Genomic DNA, 14,026 nt, shown 5'->3' with positions numbered 1-14,026 from the left:
CACACAGTACATCAATGTATATATCGAGAGTTCAATCACACAGCTTTTTTAATCGGATCTCATATCGAGTACTTTATTACAATAATGATTACAATAAAGAGGCTCAAAGCCAAACTCATGAGATAACTAAACGACGACTAGCGGAAGCTTCAAAGGTAGTAGAGTCCATCTGACTCTAGGGCATATCACCGAGCGTAGACCGTGACCTCACTCCTGGTCAGAAAAGTACTCTACAACATGACACGTTGCAGCCGTGTAGGTCAGCATATTGAATATGCCGGCAAGTCACAAAAGAGAGAGGTGAAAAGTATCATCTTATCTACATGCATATATGGCAGGTGGGGCTTGTAAGTTTTTAGCGGAAAGCAAAGTTTTCTCCTACAATAAGAGAGGGACAAAGGCAAAATGTTACTACATTGTTGGTTGTTAATGAGATGGTTCCACCAACCAATTCTCGTACCCGAGTTGTCAATAATACCCACATCATTATATTTTTTGTGTTGAGAATTCCAGATAGTTCAGTTCCTTCGGCTCACGTTCCCCACAAGATTTGGTTTGGGTACTCTATAGAGTTTTGCACACGTTCCCCACAAGATTTGATTGCCTCCGTTGGATATCCTCGCACTATAGAGTGTTTGAGGACCGGATAATCAAAACATGGTCTTTCAACGGGTTCCTCTGAGCCTCTGTCGGTGCCGATCCAATCCTACCGTTCTTCTACATCTCGTAGCACCGCCCTTCCAGAGTCGCCACGTTATCCAACCAAGCCAGAGCCCATAATGACTTGTGGCTGTGCAGGTAAGCCTTGGGTCTTGAAGCATCCATCCATCCCTTCGTGCCTGGGTGAAGCTTTACGCAAGATGTCATGGCGCTTCTCCATGCATCCCGGGTTGTCCACTGGTTTCCCCAGGGAGCCCATCTAAACCATCCTTCACCCAGAGGTATATTGCATCACGAGGTCTTGAAAAGTCTTGGAGTGTCCGGTCTTGATTATCATATTCTCACAACACTCGTGATAAACACTCAACCTTAACTCCGTCTACTAAAAGCATAGCAAAATAAATTCATCGTCCCGGGCCAAGTAACAAGGGTGTTGGGGTGCCTACCACATGATACTACATCAAGATCCAAACTTTCCAAGTACCTACATTGCATGCAATTGGGTGAATAAAGGTAGAACTACAATGCATATAAAACATAGGTAATAACATGATCAAAGTGACTTGCCTTGCTGACGGTTGTCGAATTCGAGCACCTCTAGGTAGCAAGCTTCGCACTCCAGATAATCTATCGACAGACACAAATTTACACAATAAGCATCCCAAAGACAAGTAAACAAAAAAAAGAATAAAGCAACTAACAAACAATAGCTAAAGCATAGAGAAGTCAGATTGCCTTCACATAACCAAAATAGAATCTGTTTTGATGAAAACCCCAATATAAATATCTCAAAAATTCTGAAACTGAACCTACTAATAAATAATAATACTAGGGATCAGTAGCAAGAAAAATTAATTGAAAAGCTATATTTAAACTCCCGGTATAAGCAAAACAAGATTTAAATCAAATTTGTTCTAACTAAAATTTTATAAACTGACACATAGTCAAATTATATATTTTCGGACACTACAAGAAATTTTTGATCTAACGCAAAAAGAATCACTTTAATTGGATTTGTAGATTAAACGTTATAAGGAAAACAAAAACAGAACTAATTCAGTTACAGAATTAAAATAGAAAAGGATTATGATGACGTGGTAAGATCTGATTGGCCGCATCTGTGCGCTGCTAGAACTAACTAACGAACGGACGCTAAGTAATAAAAAGCTTCGGTTAACTTAATAGGTTGACCAGTTCTTTTTGAAGAACCGAAGGGGTACGCCCATTCTAATCTACACCATAGGTTCAAGATCTAAAGGTAGAGAAAAAAAACAAGAAACAGGAGGGGTGGGGGAGTTGTCACCGTTGCTGGCAGAGAATGGGAGTTCTCCGGTGAGGTGGGCTGCTCCGACGAGGTGGGCTTGCTCCGGCGGCGGTATGGGGGCGGCGGGGTGAGGGGGGTGTGCAGGAGGGGGTGGGGCACTGGAGGTGGGGTGGGGGCGCTGGAGGAGGGGTGGGGCGCTGGAGGGAGCTCGAGTAGGTGGCCGACTCCGACGAGGTGGGAAGGGGTGGACGAGGCAGAGGTTCGAGGTGGTGACGAAGAAAATGGAACGAGGAGGGGCGTGGCTTTAAATAGAGGGGCTCGGGAGGCGTTGGGAAGCAAGGGAGAGGGAGATCGGGAAAGGAGGATTTTCTGTCACCATGGCTATGGAAGGTCCTCGGAGAAGGGAGAAGATGAGGAAGAAGAAGGTGCTTGTCGGGCCAGTTTTTGAAAGGTGCGTAATGGGCCATCGATCTATTTCCAATTAAATGAGATCTTTTCCTTTTTTTCAAAAACCGGAAACTAAACGATAAAAAGATAACCAAATAAATTCGGAATATAGGGTTATTATATACTAAAATTATCAGAAAAATAAAATCTATATGATGGACATTTTTCCACGGCCAAAATAAAAACTTCAAACAAACATTTTATTTTCTTTAGAAAATTACCTAAATGATTTATATCTTTTTGCAAATATTTTTCAAATAAATCTTGGGTTTCATGGCTCAAATATTTCATAGAATGTCCCCGGGTTTGGAGGGTCATGTTCCTCCTCTCTTTTTTTCTTGCTTGACAAAGTATTTTTCCCCGGCATTCCTTGGGTGAAGAAAATAGAATTGCAAATCAAAAATCGAAAGAATTCAAATGACAACTTTATTACAATCAATATGCATAGATGCTTAGCTACAATTGTAAAACATTCCAAATTAGGAAAATTTGGGATGTTACAAACCTACCCACCTTAAGATGAATCTCGCCCTCGAGATTCAGGTTGGCTAGCAAATAGGTGCGGGTGGTCTCGGCGAAGATCTTCTTCCCGTTCCCTGGTGGCTTCTTCCTCGGTGTGGTGACTCCACAAAACCTTGCAAAACTTGATGATTTTGCTGCGAGTAACTCTGTTGGCAGTCTCGAGAATCCTGACGGGTTTCTCCTCATAAGTGAGATCACTGTCAAGCTGTATGGGCTCTAGGGGCACTGTGTCTCTCAACGGAACATCAGCCATCTCAGCATGTCATTTCTTCAACTGGGAAACATGGAAAACATCATGAACTCCGGACAATCCTTCCGGCAATTCCAGTTTGTATGCAACTTCGCCTCTACGTTCAAGAATTTTTTAGGGGCCAATGAATCTGGGTGCTAACTTTCCTTTTACACCAAATCTCTTGATTCCTCGAAGTGGAGACACACGAAGGTATGCTCGGTCTCCCACTTCGTATGTTACTTCCTTGCGCTTGCTGTCAATATAACACTTCTGTCTGGACTGAGCTATCTTTAGTCGGTCACGAATCAGCTTGACCTTCTCTTCAAAATCTCGGATAAGGTCAGGACCAAAAAGTTTTCGGTCTCCAACACCATCCCACATTAATGATGTTCGGCACCTCCTTCTGTATAAAGCTTTGAAAGGGGCCATCTTCAGACTAGTCTGATTGCTGTTGTTGTATGAGAACTCGGCATAAGGTAATTTGTCGTCCCAGCTAGACCCATAGTCTAGTGCACAAGCTCTCAACATGTCCTCCAGAATCTGCTTGACTCTCTCGGTGTGTCCATCGGTCTGAGGGTGAAAAGCTGTACTGAACTCCAATCTCGTTCCCAAGGTTTCGTGAAGTTGCTGCCAAAATTTTGATGTGAACTAGGTCCCTCTATCTGACACGATACTCCTTGGAACTCCATGCAGACACACGATTCTGGTCATATAGATCTTGGCCAGCTTAGCACTCGTGTAGGTAGTCTTCATGGGAATGAAGTGAGCTGCCTTGCTCAAACGATCGACCACTACCCAGATAGAATCATAACCTGAACGGATCCTGGGTAATCCTGTGATGAAGTCCATACCAAGCTTCTCCCATTTCCACTCGGGTATCGGCAAAGGTTGAAGTAATCCTGCTGGTTTTTTATGCTCGGCCTTTACTCGCTGACAAACATCGCATATTGCCACAAACTCAGCAATGTCCTTCTTCATTCTTGTCCGCCAAAAACTTTCCTTCAAGTCCAGATACATCTTGGTGTTGCCTAGATGTATCGAGTACGGGGAATCATGGGCCTCCTGAAGTATCAACTTTGTGAGTTCAGGATCATTGGGCACATAGATGCGGTCCTCAAACCATATAGTTCCATGTTCATCCTCATGAAAACCTTTAGCCTTCCCATCATTCATTCTTTACTTAATCTCAGCTATTTCCTTGTCTGACTTCTGGGCTTCACGTATTTTTCTGGTCAAGGTGGACTGAATTTCCAGCGTGGCTACATATCCTCTTGGAACTATCTCCAATTTGAACTCTCGGAGGTCACCGGCTAACTCCTGGGGCAATCCTCCCGCTATGAGTGTGTTCACATAACTCTTACGGCTCAAAGCATCTGCTACAACATTCGCTTTCCCTAGATGATAATGCAATATCATGTCATAGTCCTTGATCAATTCTAGCCATATCCTCTGTCTGAGGTTCAACTCCTTCTGCGTGAAGATATATTTCAGGCTCTTGTGATCAGTGTAAACATCACAACTATTTCTGATCAGGAAATTTCTCCAGGTCTTGAGCGTGTGCACTACGGCTGCTAACTCCAAATCATGTGTGGCATAATTCAACTCATGAGTTCTGAGCTGTCTGGATCCATAGGCTACAACTTTTCCTTCTTGCATGAGTACTCCTCCGAGTCCTTGATGAGAAGCGTCACAGTAAACCTGGAAATCCTTTCGAATGTTCGGCAATATCAGCACTGGGGCTGTAACCAAACGTTTCTTCAACTCTTGGAAACTGGCTTCACATTCCTCGGTCCAAACATACTTGGACTCCTTCAACAACTCTGTCATGGGCTTAGCAATCTTCGAGAAATTCTCGATAAACCTCCCGTAATATCCGGCAAGTCCGAGGAAACTGTGGATCTCCTTAACTAAGGTGGGTGCTACCCATTCGGTGATTGCTGCAACCTTGGCAGGATCCACTGCTATTCCGTCTCCCGAAATAATATGTCTGAGGAATCCGACTTCCTTTAACCAAAATTCACATTTGCTGAACTTCGCATACAGTTGATGCTCTCAAAGTTTCTCCAAAACTAGACGCAAGTGTTCCTTGTGTTCCTCCTCGTTCTTGGAGAATATCAGTTATGTCATCGATGAACACCATGACAAAATTGTCCAGGTATTCCATAAATACCTTGTTCATCATACTCATAAAATATGTCGGAGCATTAGTCAAACCAAATGACACGATTGTGTACTCATACAGACCATACCTTGTGGTGAATGCGTTCTTGGGTCTATCTTGTTCACGAATTTTCAGCTGATGATACCCTGATCGAAGATCGATCTTGGAGAACACTCGGGCTCCAACTAACTGGTCAAACAAATCATTGATCATCGGAAAGGGATACTTGTTCTTGATGGTCGCCTTGTTCAATGCACGATAATCGACTACCATTCTCAAGAATTTATCCTTCTTCTCCTCCAAGAGAACTGGGGCTCCCCAAGCTGACAAACTTGGGCGAATATACCCTTTGTCAAGTAACTCCTTGATCTGCTTCTTGATTTCCTCTAAATCATTCGCGGGCATCCGATACGGTCTCTTGGATATTGGGGTTGTTCCTGGTAATAGCTCAATCAGAAACTCAATCTCCCTATCCAGTGGCATGCTGGGCAATTCTTCCGAAAATACATCCGGGTAGCCTTGCACGACCGGTACTTCCTCTTGAACAACTCCCATGAGAGATTTCACCCGTTTACTCCATGACGGGCGTTGGGATACGTACTTAATCCATTTTTGCTCGGGGGTGGTGAGCAAAATAGACTTAAGGGCACAATCAATATTCCCTTCTTACTTGGCCAACCAATCCATGCCTAGGATTACATCCAATCCCTAAGACTCTAACGATGAGGTCGGTGGGAAACTTATGGTTCCCAATGTTGAGACTCAAAGCATGGCATCCTATCCCGGTTGTCATCATGCCTCCTGGGGAACTGACCTTAATAGGCTGGCTGAGGGTTCTAGTTGCTAAACTATACTTTTCCACAACTACCCTTGATATGAATGAATGTGTTGCACCAGAATCAAAGAGTACCAATACTGGACGTGAATTTAGCAAAAACTTACCAACCATAGTATCGGGGTGATCATAGACCTCTTCAACATCAATGTGGTTCACCTGAGCTCGGGGAAAAGGATTGTGCTTCGTTGCTGCTGAGTTGCCGTTGCCGTTTCCATTTCCCTGCTTGTTCTGGGGACATTCAGTGGCATAGTGTCCCATCTTCTGGCACTTGAAGCAGGTGATATGAGTCAGATCCTTCTGAGCTGGAGCGGGAGGGTGCTGGTTGCCATTGCCATTCTTGAAGTTGTTGCCATTGCGGTGGTTCCCATTTACTCCATGGTTGTGACCTCCATGGCTATGCACCGGGTGGTTATGGTGGGTGTGTCCTCCAAACTTACCGGATCCAGTCCCTGTATTCCCTCAATAGGGGTTGTAGCGAGGCTTCTGCTAAGTGTCGGAGTTGAACTTCCCATTGCCATACTTCCGTTTGCGATTCTCAATCTGTTGTTGTTTCCCCTCCAAGATGAGGGCCTTATCTACCAGCTCCTGGTAGTTTTTGAAGTTGGCCATAGTCAGCTGAATGCTACACTCATCGTTGAGTCCTTCCATGAACTTCTCCTGCTTGGCCGCATCATTGGCCACATCTCCAGGTGCATAACGAGCGAGCATGCTGAATTCCTCAACATACTGAGCCACACAGCAAGTTCCCTGGCGTAAGTTGCAAAACTCACGCTTCTTCAGACTCATGGCTCCAGCTGAGACATGAGCGGTGCGGAAGGCTTGCTTGAACTGTTCCCAGGTGACACCAGCGATGGGATAGGTGGTGGTGTAGTTCTCCCACCAAGCAGTTGCAGGTCCTTCGAGTTGGTGCGCGGCAAAGCGTACCTTCTCAGCTTCAGTACATCGAGCAGTGATTAGTTCTATCTCCATCTTGCGGAGCCAATCATCCGCCACAATGGGCTCAACGTTGTTGGAGAAAGTCGGAGGGTTCAACCTCAGAAAGCGGGTGAGATTGTCGGCCTAGGGTGGTTGATGGTGGTTGTTGTTGTTCTGATTCTGAATGAGCAACTGCATCAGGGTGTTCTGCTGTTGGATCAACTGAGCAAGTTCCGGCGGAACGTTGGAAGCAGGGTCACGTCTCAGAGGCATCTGGTGTTTGTAGAGGGGTGGGATTAGCATAGAACAAGGGTCTAAAGAGTAATTACACTACCCATATGAAATGCAACAAACAATTATCACACGACACATTTTATTCATTATCACCACAAAAGGTTCAAACACGGGTATACAAGTGGAGATATCCTAGACATCGGCCTAAACATTTAACGATAAAATAAAATTGGTGGACTTGTCTATGTGTCCTCCTCAGAAAAGCATGGTGGTGGGTCCGTCGGTCGAGCTTGCTTCGTAGTCCTCCTCATTGCTGATCAAGGGGGCTACGTCTCCTTCAGGGTGAAGGTTCTTGCCCATGTCCAGTTCTTCCTTCAGATATGCGACACGAGCCTTCAGCTTCTCGATCCTCACCAAGAAGTCCTTCACCTCCAATTCGTGCTCATGGTGGGATTCGCGGGCTTCGTCTTCGAGGTCGAGTTCGCGGAGCGACAGTTGCTTGATCCTCTTCGTGTCCTTCCAAACACGAATCTCCAGAGTTCTGATATGTGCCTCCATGGTCTGGGCATAGGACAGGAGAGCGTCGTCAGTCTTGGTCAGAATGATTTCTCCATTAGCTCCTCTTCGAGAGACCGTGAATAAGTCCGGTGAGATGGGACAGCCTCTGTACTGCTCCTTGATTCCCCCGAGTGCACAGTGAACCGCTATGTCCCTCCCGAGATCCAGCTGGGTGCGATGAACTTGAACTCCACAGGTTCTGTGCGCGGCTCGAAAGTTCTTCCAGGGATGTGCACCTCAATCCTGTAGCGTGAATCTTTCGGGTAAGACGATATAGGCTTCCCGGGGATTTGTTGGTGGAGCAATCCTCAAGTCTTTGGTTATCTGCACCAGCTCCTTTCCGAAGGGCATTGAGGCGTCGGGCTGGCAAAACTCCGTGATCATAACGGGGATGAAGGTGGCCATCTAGAAAATATTGGACGATCGGAGAGAAGTCGGAAATGAGAAAAAGAGAAAATAAAGAAGATTTAAAGATAAAATAAAATAGTTTTCTTCCTAAGGCTTTTCCAATCCTAGAGGTTCGTCCTACGGTTAGCGTTTGCTCTGATACCATATCTGTAGCGACCCAACTCGAAACGAGTCAACTCTCTGGTGTTTCTGTACCATCCCAAGATCATGCTGGTACACACACAGTACATCAATGTATATATCGAGAGTTCAATCACACAGCTTTATTAATCGGATCTCATATCGAGTACTTTATTACAATAATGATTACAATAAAGAGGCTGAAGGCCAAACTCATGAGATAGCTAAACGATGACTAGCGGAAGCTTCAAAGGTAGTAGAGTCCATCCGAATCCAAGGCATATCACCGAGCGTAGACCGTGACCTCACTCCTGGTCGGAAAAGTACTCTGCAACATGACACGTTGCAGCCATGTAGGTCAGCATATTGAATATGCCGGCAAGTCACAAAAGAGAGAGGTGAAAAGTATCATCTATTCTACATGCATATATTGCAGGTGGGGCTTGTAAGTTTTTAGCAGAAAGCAAAGTTTTCTCCTACAACAAGAGAGGGCTAAAGGCAAAATATTACTACATTGTTGGTTGTCAATGAGATGGTTCCACCAATCAATTCTCGTACCCGAGTTGTCAATAACACCCACATCATTTTTTTTTGTTGCAAATTCCAGATAGTTTCAGTTCCTTCGGCTCAAGTTGTCCATAACCGTGGAAACGGCTAATCGATTAGGTTTGGGTACTCTGCAGAGTTTTGCACACGTTCCCCACAAGATTTTATCGCCTCCGTTGGATGTCCTCGCACTACAAACTGTTTGAGGACCGGATGATCAAAACATGGTCTTTCAACGGGTTCCTCTGAGCCTCTGTCGGTGCCCATCCAATCCTACCATTCTTCTACATCTCGTAGCACCGCCCATCCAGAGTCTCCGCATTGTCCAACCAAGCCAGAGCCCATAATGACTTGTGGCTGTGCAGGTAAGCCTTGGGTCTTGAGGCATCCATCCATCCCTTCGTGCCTGGGTGAAGCTTTCCGCAAGATGTTGTGGCGCTTCTCCATGCATCCCGGGTCATCCACTGGTTTCCCCAGGGAGCCCACCTAAACCGTCCTTCACTCAGAGGTATATTGCATCACGAGGTCTTGAAAAGTCTTGGAGTGTCCAGTCTTGATTATCATATTCTCACAACACTCGTGATAAACACTCAACCATAACCCCGGCTACTAAAAGCATATCAAAATAAATTCATCGTGTCGGGCCAAGTAACAAGGGTGTTGGGGTGCCTACCACATGATACTACATCAAGATCCAAAATTTCCAAGTACCTACTTTTCATGCAACTGGGTGAAGAAAGGTAGAACTACAATGCATATGAAACATAGGTAATAACATGATCAAAGTGACTTGCCTTGCTGACGGTTGTCGAATTCGAGCGCGTCTAGGTAGCAAGCTTCGCACTCCGAATAATCTATCGACACAAACCAATTCACACAATAAGCATCCCAAATACAAGTAAACAAAAAAAGAATAAAGCAACTAACAAACAATAGCTAAAGCATAGCGAAGTGAGATTGCCTTCACATAACCAAAACAGAATCTGTTTTGATGAAAACCCCAATATAAAATATCTCAAAAATTCTGAAACTGAACCTACTGATAAATAATATCACTAGGGATCACTAGCAAAAATAATTAATTGAAAAGCTATTTTAAACTCCCGGTGTAAGCAAAACAAGACTTAAATCAAATCTGTCCTAAGTCAAATTTTATAAATTCGAACATAGTCAAATTATATATTTTCGGAAAGTACAAGAAATTTGTGATCTAATGAAAACAAATCACTTTAATTGGATTCGTATATTAAAAGTTATAAGGAAAACAAAAACAGAACTAATTCAGTTACAGAATTAAAATAGAAAAGGATTATGATGACGTGGCAAGATCTGATTGGCTGCATCCGTGCGCTGCTACAACTAACTAACTAACGGACGCTAAGTAATAAAAAGCTTCGGTTAACTTAATAGGTTGATCGGTTCTTTTTGAGCAACCGAAGGGGTACGCCCATTCTAATCTACACCGTAGGTTCAAGATCTAAAGGTAGAGAAAAAAACAAGAAACAGGAGGGGTGGGGGAGTTGTCACCGTTGCTGGCAGAGAAGGGGGGGGTTCTTCGGCAAGGTGGGCTTCTTCCGGCAGGAGTACGGGGGGCGGCGGGGTGTGGGGGTGCGCAGGAGGGGGTGGGGCGCTGGAGGAGGGGTGGGGGCGCTGGAGGAGGGGTGGGGGCACTGGAGGGAGCTCGAGTAGGTGGCCGACTCTGGCGAGGTGGGGAGGGGTGGACGAGGCAGCAGTTCGTGGTTGTGATGGGGAAAATGGAACGAGGAGGGGCGTTGCTTTAAATAGAGGGGCTCGGGAGGCGTTGGAAAGGAAGGGAGAGGGAGATCGGGAAAGGAGATTTTCCTGTCACAATGGCTATGGAAGGTCGTGGGAGGAGGGAGAACGTGAGGAAGAAGAAGGTGCTTGTCGGGCCAGTTTTTGGAAGGTGCTTAATGGGCCACCGATCTATTTCCAATTAAATGAGATATTTTCCTTTTTTGTCAAAATCCGGAAACTAAACGATGAAAAGGAAACCAAATAAATTCGGAATATATGGTTATTATATACTGAAATTATCATAAAAATAAAATCTATACGATGGACAGTTTTCCACGTCCAAAATAAAACCTTCAAAAAAATGTTTTTTTCAGAAAATTCCCTAAATGATTTATTTCTTTTTGCAAATATTTTTCGAATAAATCTTGGGTTTCATGGCTCAAATATTTCAAAGAATATCCCCGGGTTTGGAGGGTCATGTTCCTCCTCTCTTTTTTTCTTGCTTGACAAAGTATTTTTCCCCGGCATTCCTTGGGTGAAGCAAATATAATTGCAAATCAAAAATCAAAAGAATTCGAATGACAACTTTATTACAATCAAAATGCATAGATGCTTAGCTACAATTGTAAAACATTCCAAATTAGGAAAATTTTGGATGTTACACTCCCACTTGCATTAGAGTCAATAATCTAGTTCACATCACCATGTGATTTTAACGAATCCAACACCCATATAGTTCTGGGGTCTGATCACGTCTTGCTCGTGAGAGAGGTTTTAGTTAACACTTCTGAAACTTTCAGATCCGTGTGTGCTTTACAAATCTTTATGTCATCTTATAGATGCTGCTACTACGTGCTATTCGGAAATACTCCAAATATCTACTCTACTATACGAATCTGTTCTTACTACTCATAGTTATTCGGATTAGAGTGTCAAAGCTTGCATCATTGTAAGCCTTTACGACGAACTCTTTAATCACCTCCATAATCGAGAAAAATTCCTTAGTCATTAGTTACTAAGGATAACTTTGACCGATGTTCGGTGATTCAATCATGGATCACTCTCTGTACCCCTTAACAGACTTGCGGCAAGGCACACATCAGGTGCGGTACACAGCATGGCATACTGTAGAGTCTACGGCTAAGTCATAGGGGACGGCCTTCGTCCTTTCTCTTTCTTCTGTTGTGGTCGGGCTTTTGATTCTTACTCAAATTCACACCTTACAACACAGCCAAGAACTCTTTCTTTGCTAATTTATTTTGAACTCCTTCAAAAAATTGTCAAGACATGCATTTTATTTGAAAGTTCTGTTAAGCGTTTTGATCTATCTCTATAGATCTTGATGCTCAACGTTCAAGTACCACTATCCAGGTTTTCCTTTGAAAAAACTCCTTTCAAACAACCCTTTATGCTTCACCGAAATTCTACATTACTTCCGATCTACAATATGTCAACCACATATACTTATCAGAAATTTTATAGTGCTCCCACTCACTTCTTTGGAAATACAAGTTTCTCCCAAACCTTGTACAAACCCAAAAGCTTTGATCATCTCATCAAAGTGTATATTCCAACTCCAAGATGCTTGCTCCAGTCCATTGAAGCATCGTTGGAGCTTCCATACTTGTTAGTATCCTTAGGATCGACAAAACATTCTGGTTGTATCACATACAACCTTTCCTGAAGGAAACCGTCAAGGAAACAATGTCTTGACATCCTATGTGCAATATTTCATAAATAATGCAGCAACTACTAACATAATTCCAATAGAATTTTAGCATCGCTACGAGTGACAAAGTCTCATCATAGTCAACTCTTTGATCTTTGTTGGAAACATCTTTGCGACAAGTCGACCTTTTCTTAATGGTAACTTTTCACCATCATCGTGTGTCTTCCTTTCTAAGATCCATTTTACTTTAATAGTCTTACTGCCATCAAGTAGTTCTTCCAAAGTCTACACTTTGTCTTCATACATGGATCCTCTCTCGTATTTCATGGCCTCCAGCCATTTGTCGGAATCCGGGCCCACCATTGCTTCTCCATAGCTCGTAGGTTCATTGTTGTTCAACAACATGACATCCAAGACAGGGTTATCGTACCACTCTGTAGTAGTACGCGACCTTGTCAACCTACGAGGTTTGTAGTAACTTAATCCGAAGCTCAATGATCACCATCATCAGTTTCCACTTCAATTGGTGTAGGCGCCAGAGGAACATCTTCTTGTGCCTTGCTACACACTGGTTGAAGTGATGGTTCACTAACCTCGTCAAGTTCCACCACCCTCCCACTCAATTCTTTCGAGAGAAACCTTTCCTCGAGAAAGGACCCGTTTCTAGAAAACAAATACTTTGCTTCCGGATCTGAGATAGGAGATGTATCCAACTGTTTTGGATATCCTATGAAGATGCATTTATCTGCTTTGGGTTCGAGCTTATCAGACTGAAGCTTTTTCACATAAGCATCGCAGCCCCAAACTTTTAAGAAATGACAGCTTAGGTTTCTCCAAATCATAGTCTATATTGTGTCATCTCAACGGAAATACGCGGTGCCCTATTTAACGTGAATGTGGTTGTCTCTAATGCATAACCCATAAACAATACTGATAATTCGATAAGAGACATCATAGTATGCACCATATCAAATAGGGCGTGGCTATGACGTTCGGACACACCATCACACTATGGTGTTCCACGTGGCATGAACTGCAAAACAATTTGCACATTGTCTTAACTATGTATCAAAAACTCGCAACTCAGATATTCATCTCTATGAGCATAATGTAGATAGTTTATCCTCTTGTCATGATGATCTTCACTCTGAAATAGCTTTGAACCTTTCAGTATTTCAGACTTGTGATTCATCAAGTAAATACTCTTGTATCTACTCAAGTCGTTAGTGAAGTAAGAACATAACGATATCCACTGTGTGCCTCAACACTCATTGGACTGCACACATAAAAAATGTATTGTATCCAACAAGTTACTTTCTTGTTCCATGTGGTATGGTTTTGCATGTCTCAAGTGATTCAAAATCAAATGAGTCCAAACAATACATCTGCATGGAGTTTCTTCATGCGTTTATACCAACAGGTGTGGTTTGCATGTCTCAAACGTTTCAAAAGTAAGTGAGTACAAAGATCCATCAGCATGGAGCTTCTTCATGCATTTTACACCAACATGACTCAAGCGGCAGTGCCACAAGTCAGTGGTACTATCATTATTACTTTGTTTCTTTTGGCACCAATATTATGAACATGTGTAACACTACGATCGAGATTCAATAAACCATTGAAGGTGATTATTCAAGCAAATAGAATAACCATCATTCTCTTTAAATGAATAATAGTATTGCAATAAACACGATCCA

This window comes from Hordeum vulgare, chromosome 6H, assembly GCF_904849725.1.
Source record: "Hordeum vulgare subsp. vulgare chromosome 6H, MorexV3_pseudomolecules_assembly, whole genome shotgun sequence".
NCBI classification, from domain to species: Eukaryota; Viridiplantae; Streptophyta; class Magnoliopsida; order Poales; family Poaceae; genus Hordeum; species Hordeum vulgare.
The sequence above is the reverse complement of the archived record's forward strand: the minus strand, read 5'-3'. Positions refer to the sequence as shown.